Source organism: Schistocerca gregaria, unplaced genomic scaffold (assembly GCF_023897955.1).
Source record: "Schistocerca gregaria isolate iqSchGreg1 unplaced genomic scaffold, iqSchGreg1.2 ptg000526l, whole genome shotgun sequence".
In the NCBI taxonomy this organism is placed as follows: domain Eukaryota; kingdom Metazoa; phylum Arthropoda; class Insecta; order Orthoptera; family Acrididae; genus Schistocerca; species Schistocerca gregaria.
In genome coordinates this window covers 3,760,251-3,770,333 of record NW_026061925.1, presented here as the reverse complement: position 1 = coordinate 3,770,333, position 10,083 = coordinate 3,760,251, and positions in this window count along the sequence as shown.

Genomic DNA, 10,083 nt, shown 5'->3' with positions numbered 1-10,083 from the left:
GTCGCGTGCTGCGCTATGCGGAGACACTAAAAGCACCATAGTGGAACACAGATGAAGCTTCTAAGTTGATGTAATAGCCAGTAAGAAGTAGTACAATTCATGTTTTAGGTATCGATTATTAACTTTTTAGCTGGCTCTGACGCCTTGGACATCAGCTAGGACCTTAATATTCTGCATGAAAGGAGGACTAGCAGCCAAGTGGCACGGGAGTATTTGAAAAGTGTTCATATGTAGTAAAAACCTGAGAAATCCGTCCGTTTACGTCATTTGTTATCGAATCGACTTAAGCCTGATTGTCACATTGGCCGCTCTTCTCTCTGAAACGGTTGTACTTATCGTCTGCAAAGCTGTGTCGCGTGGTGCGGTATGCGGAGAAACTAAAAGCACCATAGTAGAACACAGATGAAGCTTCTAAGTTGATGTAATAGCCAGTAAGAAGTAGTACAATTCACGTTCTAGGTATCGATTATTGACTTCTTAGTTGGCTTTGGTGCCTTGGACATGAGCTATTACCTTAAGATTCTGCATGAAAGGAGGACTAGCAGCCGAGTTGCATGGGAGAATGTGAAAAGTGTTCATATGTAGTAAAAACCTGAGAAATCCGTCCGTTTTCGTCATTTGTTATCGAATCGACTTAAAGCCCGATCGTCACATTGGCCGCTCTTCTCTCTGAAACGGTTGTACTTATCGTCTGCAATGCTATGTTGCGTGCTGCGGTATGCGGAGACACTAAAATCTCCATAGTAGAACACAGATGAAGCTTCTAAGTTGATGTAATAGCCAGTAAGAAGTAGTACAATTCAAGTTTTAGGTATCGATTATTGAATTTTTATGTGGCTTTGGTGCCTTGGATAATGAGCTAGGACCTTAAGATTCTGCATGAAAGGAGGACTAGCAGCCGAGTTCCACGGGAGAATGTGAAAAGTGTTCAAATAGAGTAAAAACCTGAGAAATCCATCCGTTTTCATCATTTTTATCGAATCGACTTAAAGCCAAATCGTCACATTGGCCGCTCTTCTCTCTGAAACGGTTGTACTTATCGTCTGCAGAGCTACGTCGCGTGCTGCGGTATGCAGAGACACTAAAAGCACCATAGTAGAACACAGATGACACTTCCAAGTTGAAGTAATAGCCAGTAAGAAGTAGTACAATTCAAGTTTTAGTTACTGATTATTGACTTTTTAGCTGGCTTTGGTGCCTTGGACATGAGGTAGGACCTTAACATTCTGCATGAAAGGAGGACTAGCAGCCGAGTTGCACGGGAGAATTTGAAAAGTGTTCATATGTAGTAAAAACCTGAGAAATCCGTCCGTTTTCGTCATTTGTTATCGAATCGACTTAAAGCCAGGTTGTCACATTGGCCGCTCTTCTCTCTGAAACGGTTGTACTTATCGTCTGCAATGCTATGTCGCGTGCTGCGCTATGCGGAGACACTAAAAGTACCATAGTAGAACACAGATGAAGCTTCTAAGTTGATGTAATAGCCAGTAAGAAGTAGTACAATTCAAGTATTAGGTATCGATTATTGACTTTTTAGCTGGCTTTGGTGCCTTGGACATGAGCTATTACCTTAAGATTCTGCATGAAAGGAGGATTAGCAGCCGAGTTGCACGGGAGAATGTGAAAAGTGTTCATATGTAGTAAAAACCTGAGAAATCCGTCCGTGTTCGTCATTTTCATCGAATCGGCTTAAAGCCAAATCGTCACATTGGCCGCTCTGCTCTCTGAAACGGTTGTACTTATCGTCTGCAAAGCTATGTCGCGTACTGCGGTATTCGGAGACACTAAAAGCACCATAGTAGAACACAGATGTAGCTTCTAAGATGATGTAATAGCCAGTAAGAAATAGTACCATTCAAGTTTTAGGAATCGGTTATTGACTTTTTACCCTTGTTTGGTGCCTTGGACATGAGCTAGGAACTTAAGATTTTACATGCAGGAGGACTAGCAGACGAGTTGCACGGGAGAATGTGTGAAGTGTTCATATGTAGTAAAAACCTGAGAAATCCGTTCGTTTTCGTCATTTGTTATCGAATCGACTTAAAGCCAGATCGTCACATTGGCCGCTCTTCTCTCTGAAACGGTTGTACTTATCGTCTGCAAAGCTATGTCGCGTGCTGCGGCATGCGGGGACACTAAAATCACCATAGTGGAACACAGATGAAGCTTCTAAGTTGATGTAATAGCCAGTAAGAAGTAGTACAATTCAAGTTTTTGTTATCGATTATTGACTTTTTAGCTGGCTTTGATGCTTTGGACATGAGCTAGGACCTTAATATTCTGCATGAAAGGAGGACTAGCAGCCAAGTTGCACGGGAGTATTTGAAAAGTGTTCATATGTAGTAAAAACCTGAGAAATCCGTCCGTTTTCGTCATTTGTTATCGAATCGACTTAAAGCCAGATTGTCACATTGGCCGCTCTTCACTCAGATACGGTTGTACTTATCGTCTGCAATGCTGTGTCGCGTGCTGCGCTATGCGGAGACACTAAAAGCACCATAGTGGAACACAGATGAAGCTTCTAAGTTGATGTAATAGCCAGTAAGAAGTAGTACAATTCATGTTTTAGGTATCGATTATTAACTTTTTAGCTGGCTTTGACGCCTTGGACATCAGCTAGGACCTTAAGATTCTGCATCAAAGGAGGACTAGCATCCGAGTTGCACGGGAGAATTTGAAAAGTGTTCATATGTAGTAAAAACCTGAGAACTCCGTCCGTTTACGTCATTTGTTATCGAATCGACTTAAGCCTGATTGTCACATTGGCCGTTCTTCTCTCTGAAACGGTTGTACTTGTCGTCTGCAAAGCTGTGTCGCGTGGTGCGGTATGCGGAGAAACTAAAAGCACCATAGTAGAGCACAGATGAAGCTTCTAAGTTGATGTAATAGCCAGTAAGAAGTAGTACAATTCACGTTTTAGGTATCGATTATTGACTTCTTAGTTGGCTTTGGTGCCTTGGACATGAGCTATTACCTTAAGATTCTGCATGAAAGGAGGACTAGCAGCCGAGTTGCATGGGAGAATGTGAAAAGTGTTCATATGTAGTAAAAACCTGAGAAATCCGTCCGTTTTCGTCATTTGTTATCGAATCGACTTAAAGCCCGATCGTCACATTGGCCGCTCTTCTCTCTGAAACGGTTGTACTTATCGTCTGCAATGCTATGTTGCGTGCTGCGGTATGCGGAGACACTAAAATCTCCATAGTAGAACACAGATGAAGCTTCTAAGTTGATGTAATAGCCAGTAAGAAGTAGTACAATTCAAGTTTTAGGTATCGATTATTGAATTTTTATGTGGCTTTGGTGCCTTGGATAATGAGCTAGGACCTTAAGATTCTGCATGAAAGGAGGACTAGCAGCCGAGTTCCACGGGAGAATGTGAAAAGTGTTCAAATAGAGTAAAAACCTGAGAAATCCGTCCGTTTTCATCATTTTTATCGAATCGACTTAAAGCCAAATCGTCACATTGGCCGCTCTTCTCTCTGAAACGGTTGTACTTATCGTCTGCAGAGCTACGTCGCGTGCTGCGGTATGCAGAGACACTAAAAGCACCATAGTAGAACACAGATGACACTTCCAAGTTGAAGTAATAGCCAGTAAGAAGTAGTACAATTCAAGTTTTAGTTACTGATTATTGACTTTTTAGCTGGCTTTGGTGCCTTGGACATGAGCTATTACCTTAAGATTCTGCATGAAAGGAGGACTAGCAGCCGAGTTGCATGGGAGAATGTGAAAAGTGTTCATATGTAGTAAAAACCTGAGAAATCCGTCCGTTTTCGTCATTTGTTATCGAATCGACTTAAAGCCCGATCGTCACATTGGCCGCTCTTCTCTCTGAAACGGTTGTACTTATCGTCTGCAATGCTATGTTGCGTGCTGCGGTATGCGGAGACACTAAAATCTCCATAGTAGAACACAGATGAAGCTTCTAAGTTGATGTAATAGCCAGTAAGAAGTAGTACAATTCAAGTTTTAGGTATCGATTATTGAATTTTTATGTGGCTTTGGTGCCTTGGATAATGAGCTAGGACCTTAAGATTCTGCATGAAAGGAGGACTAGCAGCCGAGTTCCACGGGAGAATGTGAAAAGTGTTCAAATAGAGTAAAAACCTGAGAAATCCATCCGTTTTCATCATTTTTATCGAATCGACTTAAAGCCAAATCGTCACATTGGCCGCTCTTCTCTCTGAAACGGTTGTACTTATCGTCTGCAGAGCTACGTCGCGTGCTGCGGTATGCAGAGACACTAAAAGCACCATAGTAGAACACAGATGACACTTCCAAGTTGAAGTAATAGCCAGTAAGAAGTAGTACAATTCAAGTTTTAGTTACTGATTATTGACTTTTTAGCTGGCTTTGGTGCCTTGGACATGAGGTAGGACCTTAACATTCTGCATGAAAGGAGGACTAGCAGCCGAGTTGCACGGGAGAATTTGAAAAGTGTTCATATGTAGTAAAAACCTGAGAAATCCGTCCGTTTTCGTCATTTGTTATCGAATCGACTTAAAGCCAGGTTGTCACATTGGCCGCTCTTCTCTCTGAAACGGTTGTACTTATCGTCTGCAATGCTATGTCGCGTGCTGCGCTATGCGGAGACACTAAAAGTACCATAGTAGAACACAGATGAAGCTTCTAAGTTGATGTAATAGCCAGTAAGAAGTAGTACAATTCAAGTATTAGGTATCGATTATTGACTTTTTAGCTGGCTTTGGTGCCTTGGACATGAGCTATTACCTTAAGATTCTGCATGAAAGGAGGATTAGCAGCCGAGTTGCACGGGAGAATGTGAAAAGTGTTCATATGTAGTAAAAACCTGAGAAATCCGTCCGTGTTCGTCATTTTCATCGAATCGGCTTAAAGCCAAATCGTCACATTGGCCGCTCTGCTCTCTGAAACGGTTGTACTTATCGTCTGCAAAGCTATGTCGCGTACTGCGGTATTCGGAGACACTAAAAGCACCATAGTAGAACACAGATGTAGCTTCTAAGATGATGTAATAGCCAGTAAGAAATAGTACCATTCAAGTTTTAGGAATCGGTTATTGACTTTTTACCCTTGTTTGGTGCCTTGGACATGAGCTAGGAACTTAAGATTTTACATGCAGGAGGACTAGCAGACGAGTTGCACGGGAGAATGTGTGAAGTGTTCATATGTAGTAAAAACCTGAGAAATCCGTTCGTTTTCGTCATTTGTTATCGAATCGACTTAAAGCCAGATCGTCACATTGGCCGCTCTTCTCTCTGAAACGGTTGTACTTATCGTCTGCAAAGCTATGTCGCGTGCTGCGGCATGCGGGGACACTAAAATCACCATAGTGGAACACAGATGAAGCTTCTAAGTTGATGTAATAGCCAGTAAGAAGTAGTACAATTCAAGTTTTAGTTATCGATTATTGACTTTTTAGCTGGCTTTGATGCTTTGGACATGAGCTAGGACCTTAATATTCTGCATGAAAGGAGGACTAGCAGCCAAGTTGCACGGGAGTATTTGAAAAGTGTTCATATGTAGTAAAAACCTGAGAAATCCGTCCGTTTTCGTCATTTGTTATCGAATCGACTTAAAGCCAGATTGTCACATTGGCCGCTCTTCACTCAGATACGGTTGTACTTATCGTCTGCAATGCTGTGTCGCGTGCTGCGCTATGCGGAGACACTAAAAGCACCATAGTGGAACACAGATGAAGCTTCTAAGTTGATGTAATAGCCAGTAAGAAGTAGTACAATTCATGTTTTAGGTATCGATTATTAACTTTTTAGCTGGCTTTGACGCCTTGGACATGAGCTATTACCTTAAGATTCTGCATGAAAGGAGGACTAGCAGCCGAGTTGCATGGGAGAATGTGAAAAGTGTTCATATGTAGTAAAAACCTGAGAAATCCGTCCGTTTTCGTCATTTGTTATCGAATCGACTTAAAGCCCGATCGTCACATTGGCCGCTCTTCTCTCTGAAACGGTTGTACTTATCGTCTGCAATGCTATGTTGCGTGCTGCGGTATGCGGAGACACTAAAATCTCCATAGTAGAACACAGATGAAGCTTCTAAGTTGATGTAATAGCCAGTAAGAAGTAGTACAATTCAAGTTTTAGGTATCGATTATTGAATTTTTATGTGGCTTTGGTGCCTTGGCTAATGAGCTAGGACCTTAAGATTCTGCATGAAAGGAGGACTAGCAGCCGAGTTCCACGGGAGAATGTGAAAAGTGTTCAAATAGAGTAAAAACCTGAGAAATCCGTCCGTTTTCATCATTTTTATCGAATCGACTTAAAGCCAAATCGTCACATTGGCCGCTCTTCTCTCTGAAACGGTTGTACTTATCGTCTGCAGAGCTACGTCGCGTGCTGCGGTATGCAGAGACACTAAAAGCACCATAGTAGAACACAGATGACACTTCCAAGTTGAAGTAATAGCCAGTAAGAAGTAGTACAATTCAAGTTTTAGTTACTGATTATTGACTTTTTAGCTGGCTTTGGTGCCTTGGACATGAGGTAGGACCTTAACATTCTGCATGAAAGGAGGACTAGCAGCCGAGTTGCACGGGAGAATTTGAAAAGTGTTCATATGTAGTAAAAACCTGAGAAATCCGTCCGTTTTCGTCATTTGTTATCGAATCGACTTAAAGCCAGGTTGTCACATTGGCCGCTCTTCTCTCTGAAACGGTTGTACTTATCGTCTGCAATGCTATGTCGCGTGCTGCGCTATGCGGAGACACTAAAAGTACCATAGTAGAACACAGATGAAGCTTCTAAGTTGATGTAATAGCCAGTAAGAAGTAGTACAATTCAAGTATTAGGTATCGATTATTGACTTTTTAGCTGGCTTTGGTGCCTTGGACATGAGCTATTACCTTAAGATTCTGCATGAAAGGAGGATTAGCAGCCGAGTTGCACGGGAGAATGTGAAAAGTGTTCATATGTAGTAAAAACCTGAGAAATCCGTCCGTGTTCGTCATTTTCATCGAATCGGCTTAAAGCCAAATCGTCACATTGGCCGCTCTGCTCTCTGAAACGGTTGTACTTATCGTCTGCAAAGCTATGTCGCGTACTGCGGTATTCGGAGACACTAAAAGCACCATAGTAGAACACAGATGTAGCTTCTAAGATGATGTAATAGCCAGTAAGAAATAGTACCATTCAAGTTTTAGGAATCGGTTATTGACTTTTTACCCTTGTTTGGTGCCTTGGACATGAGCTAGGAACTTAAGATTTTACATGCAGGAGGACTAGCAGACGAGTTGCACGGGAGAATGTGTGAAGTGTTCATATGTAGTAAAAACCTGAGAAATCCGTTCGTTTTCGTCATTTGTTATCGAATCGACTTAAAGCCAGATCGTCACATTGGCCGCTCTTCTCTCTGAAACGGTTGTACTTATCGTCTGCAAAGCTATGTCGCGTGCTGCGGCATGCGGGGACACTAAAATCACCATAGTGGAACACAGATGAAGCTTCTAAGTTGATGTAATAGCCAGTAAGAAGTAGTACAATTCAAGTTTTAGTTATCGATTATTGACTTTTTAGCTGGCTTTGATGCTTTGGACATGAGCTAGGACCTTAATATTCTGCATGAAAGGAGGACTAGCAGCCAAGTTGCACGGGAGTATTTGAAAAGTGTTCATATGTAGTAAAAACCTGAGAAATCCGTCCGTTTTCGTCATTTGTTATCGAATCGACTTAAAGCCAGATTGTCACATTGGCCGCTCTTCACTCAGATACGGTTGTACTTATCGTCTGCAATGCTGTGTCGCGTGCTGCGCTATGCGGAGACACTAAAAGCACCATAGTGGAACACAGATGAAGCTTCTAAGTTGATGTAATAGCCAGTAAGAAGTAGTACAATTCATGTTTTAGGTATCGATTATTAACTTTTTAGCTGGCTTTGACGCCTTGGACATGAGCTATTACCTTAAGATTCTGCATGAAAGGAGGACTAGCAGCCGAGTTGCATGGGAGAATGTGAAAAGTGTTCATATGTAGTAAAAACCTGAGAAATCCGTCCGTTTTCGTCATTTGTTATCGAATCGACTTAAAGCCCGATCGTCACATTGGCCGCTCTTCTCTCTGAAACGGTTGTACTTATCGTCTGCAATGCTATGTTGCGTGCTGCGGTATGCGGAGACACTAAAATCTCCATAGTAGAACACAGATGAAGCTTCTAAGTTGATGTAATAGCCAGTAAGAAGTAGTACAATTCAAGTTTTAGGTATCGATTATTGAATTTTTATGTGGCTTTGGTGCCTTGGCTAATGAGCTAGGACCTTAAGATTCTGCATGAAAGGAGGACTAGCAGCCGAGTTCCACGGGAGAATGTGAAAAGTGTTCAAATAGAGTAAAAACCTGAGAAATCCGTCCGTTTTCATCATTTTTATCGAATCGACTTAAAGCCAAATCGTCACATTGGCCGCTCTTCTCTCTGAAACGGTTGTACTTATCGTCTGCAGAGCTACGTCGCGTGCTGCGGTATGCAGAGACACTAAAAGCACCATAGTAGAACACAGATGACACTTCCAAGTTGAAGTAATAGCCAGTAAGAAGTAGTACAATTCAAGTTTTAGTTACTGATTATTGACTTTTTAGCTGGCTTTGGTGCCTTGGACATGAGGTAGGACCTTAACATTCTGCATGAAAGGAGGACTAGCAGCCGAGTTGCACGGGAGAATTTGAAAAGAGTTCATATGTAGTAAAAACCTGAGAAATCCGTCCGTTTTCGTCATTTGTTATCGAATCGACTTGAAGCCAGATTGTCACATTGGCCGCTCTTCTCTCTGAAACGGTTGTACTTATCGTCTGCAATGCTATGTCGCGTGCTGCGCTATGCGGAGACACTAAAAGTACCATAGTAGAACACAGATGAAGCTTCTAAGTTGATGTAATAGCCAGTAAGAAGTAGTACAATTCAAGTATTAGGTATCGATTATTGACTTTTTAGCTGGCTTTGGTGCCTTGGACATGAGCTATTACCTTAAGATTCTGCATGAAAGGAGGATTAGCAGCCGAGTTGCACGGGAGAATGTGTGAAGTGTTCATATGTAGTAAAAACCTGAGAAATCCGTTCGTTTTCGTCATTTGTTATCGAATCGACTTAAAGCCAGATCGTCACATTGGCCGCTCTTCTCTCTGAAACGGTTGTACTTATCGTCTGCAAAGCTATGTCGCGTGCTGCGGCATGCGGGGACACTAAAATCACCATAGTGGAACACAGATGAAGCTTCTAAGTTGATGTAATAGCCAGTAAGAAGTAGTACAATTCAAGTTTTAGTTATCGATTATTGACTTTTTAGCTGGCTTTGATGCTTTGGACATGAGCTAGGACCTTAATATTCTGCATGAAAGGAGGACTAGCAGCCAAGTTGCACGGGAGTATTTGAAAAGTGTTCATATGTAGTAAAAACCTGAGAAATCCGTCCGTTTTCGTCATTTGTTATCGAATCGACTTAAAGCCAGATTGTCACATTGGCCGCTCTTCACTCAGATACGGTTGTACTTATCGTCTGCAATGCTGTGTCGCGTGCTGCGCTATGCGGAGACACTAAAAGCACCATAGTGGAACACAGATGAAGCTTCTAAGTTGATGTAATAGCCAGTAAGAAGTAGTACAATTCATGTTTTAGGTATCGATTATTAACTTTTTAGCTGGCTTTGACGCCTTGGACATCAGCTAGGACCTTAAGATTCTGCATCAAAGGAGGACTAGCATCCGAGTTGCACGGGAGAATTTGAAAAGTGTTCATGTGTAGTAAAAACCTGAGAAATCCGTCCGTTTACGTCATTTGTTATCGAATCGACTTAAGCCTGATTGTCACATTGGCCGTTCTTCTCTCTGAAACGGTTGTACTTGTCGTCTGCAAAGCTGTGTCGCGTGGTGCGGTATGCGGAGAAACTAAAAGCACCATAGTAGAACACAGATGAAGCTTCTAAGATGATGTAATAGCCAGTAAGAAGTAGTACAATTCACGTTTTAGGTATCGATTATTGACTTCTTAGTTGGCTTTGGTGCCTTGGACATGAGCTATTACCTTAAGATTCTGCATGAAAGAGGACTAGCAGCCGAGTTGCATGGGAGAATGTGAAAAGTGTTCATATGTAGTAA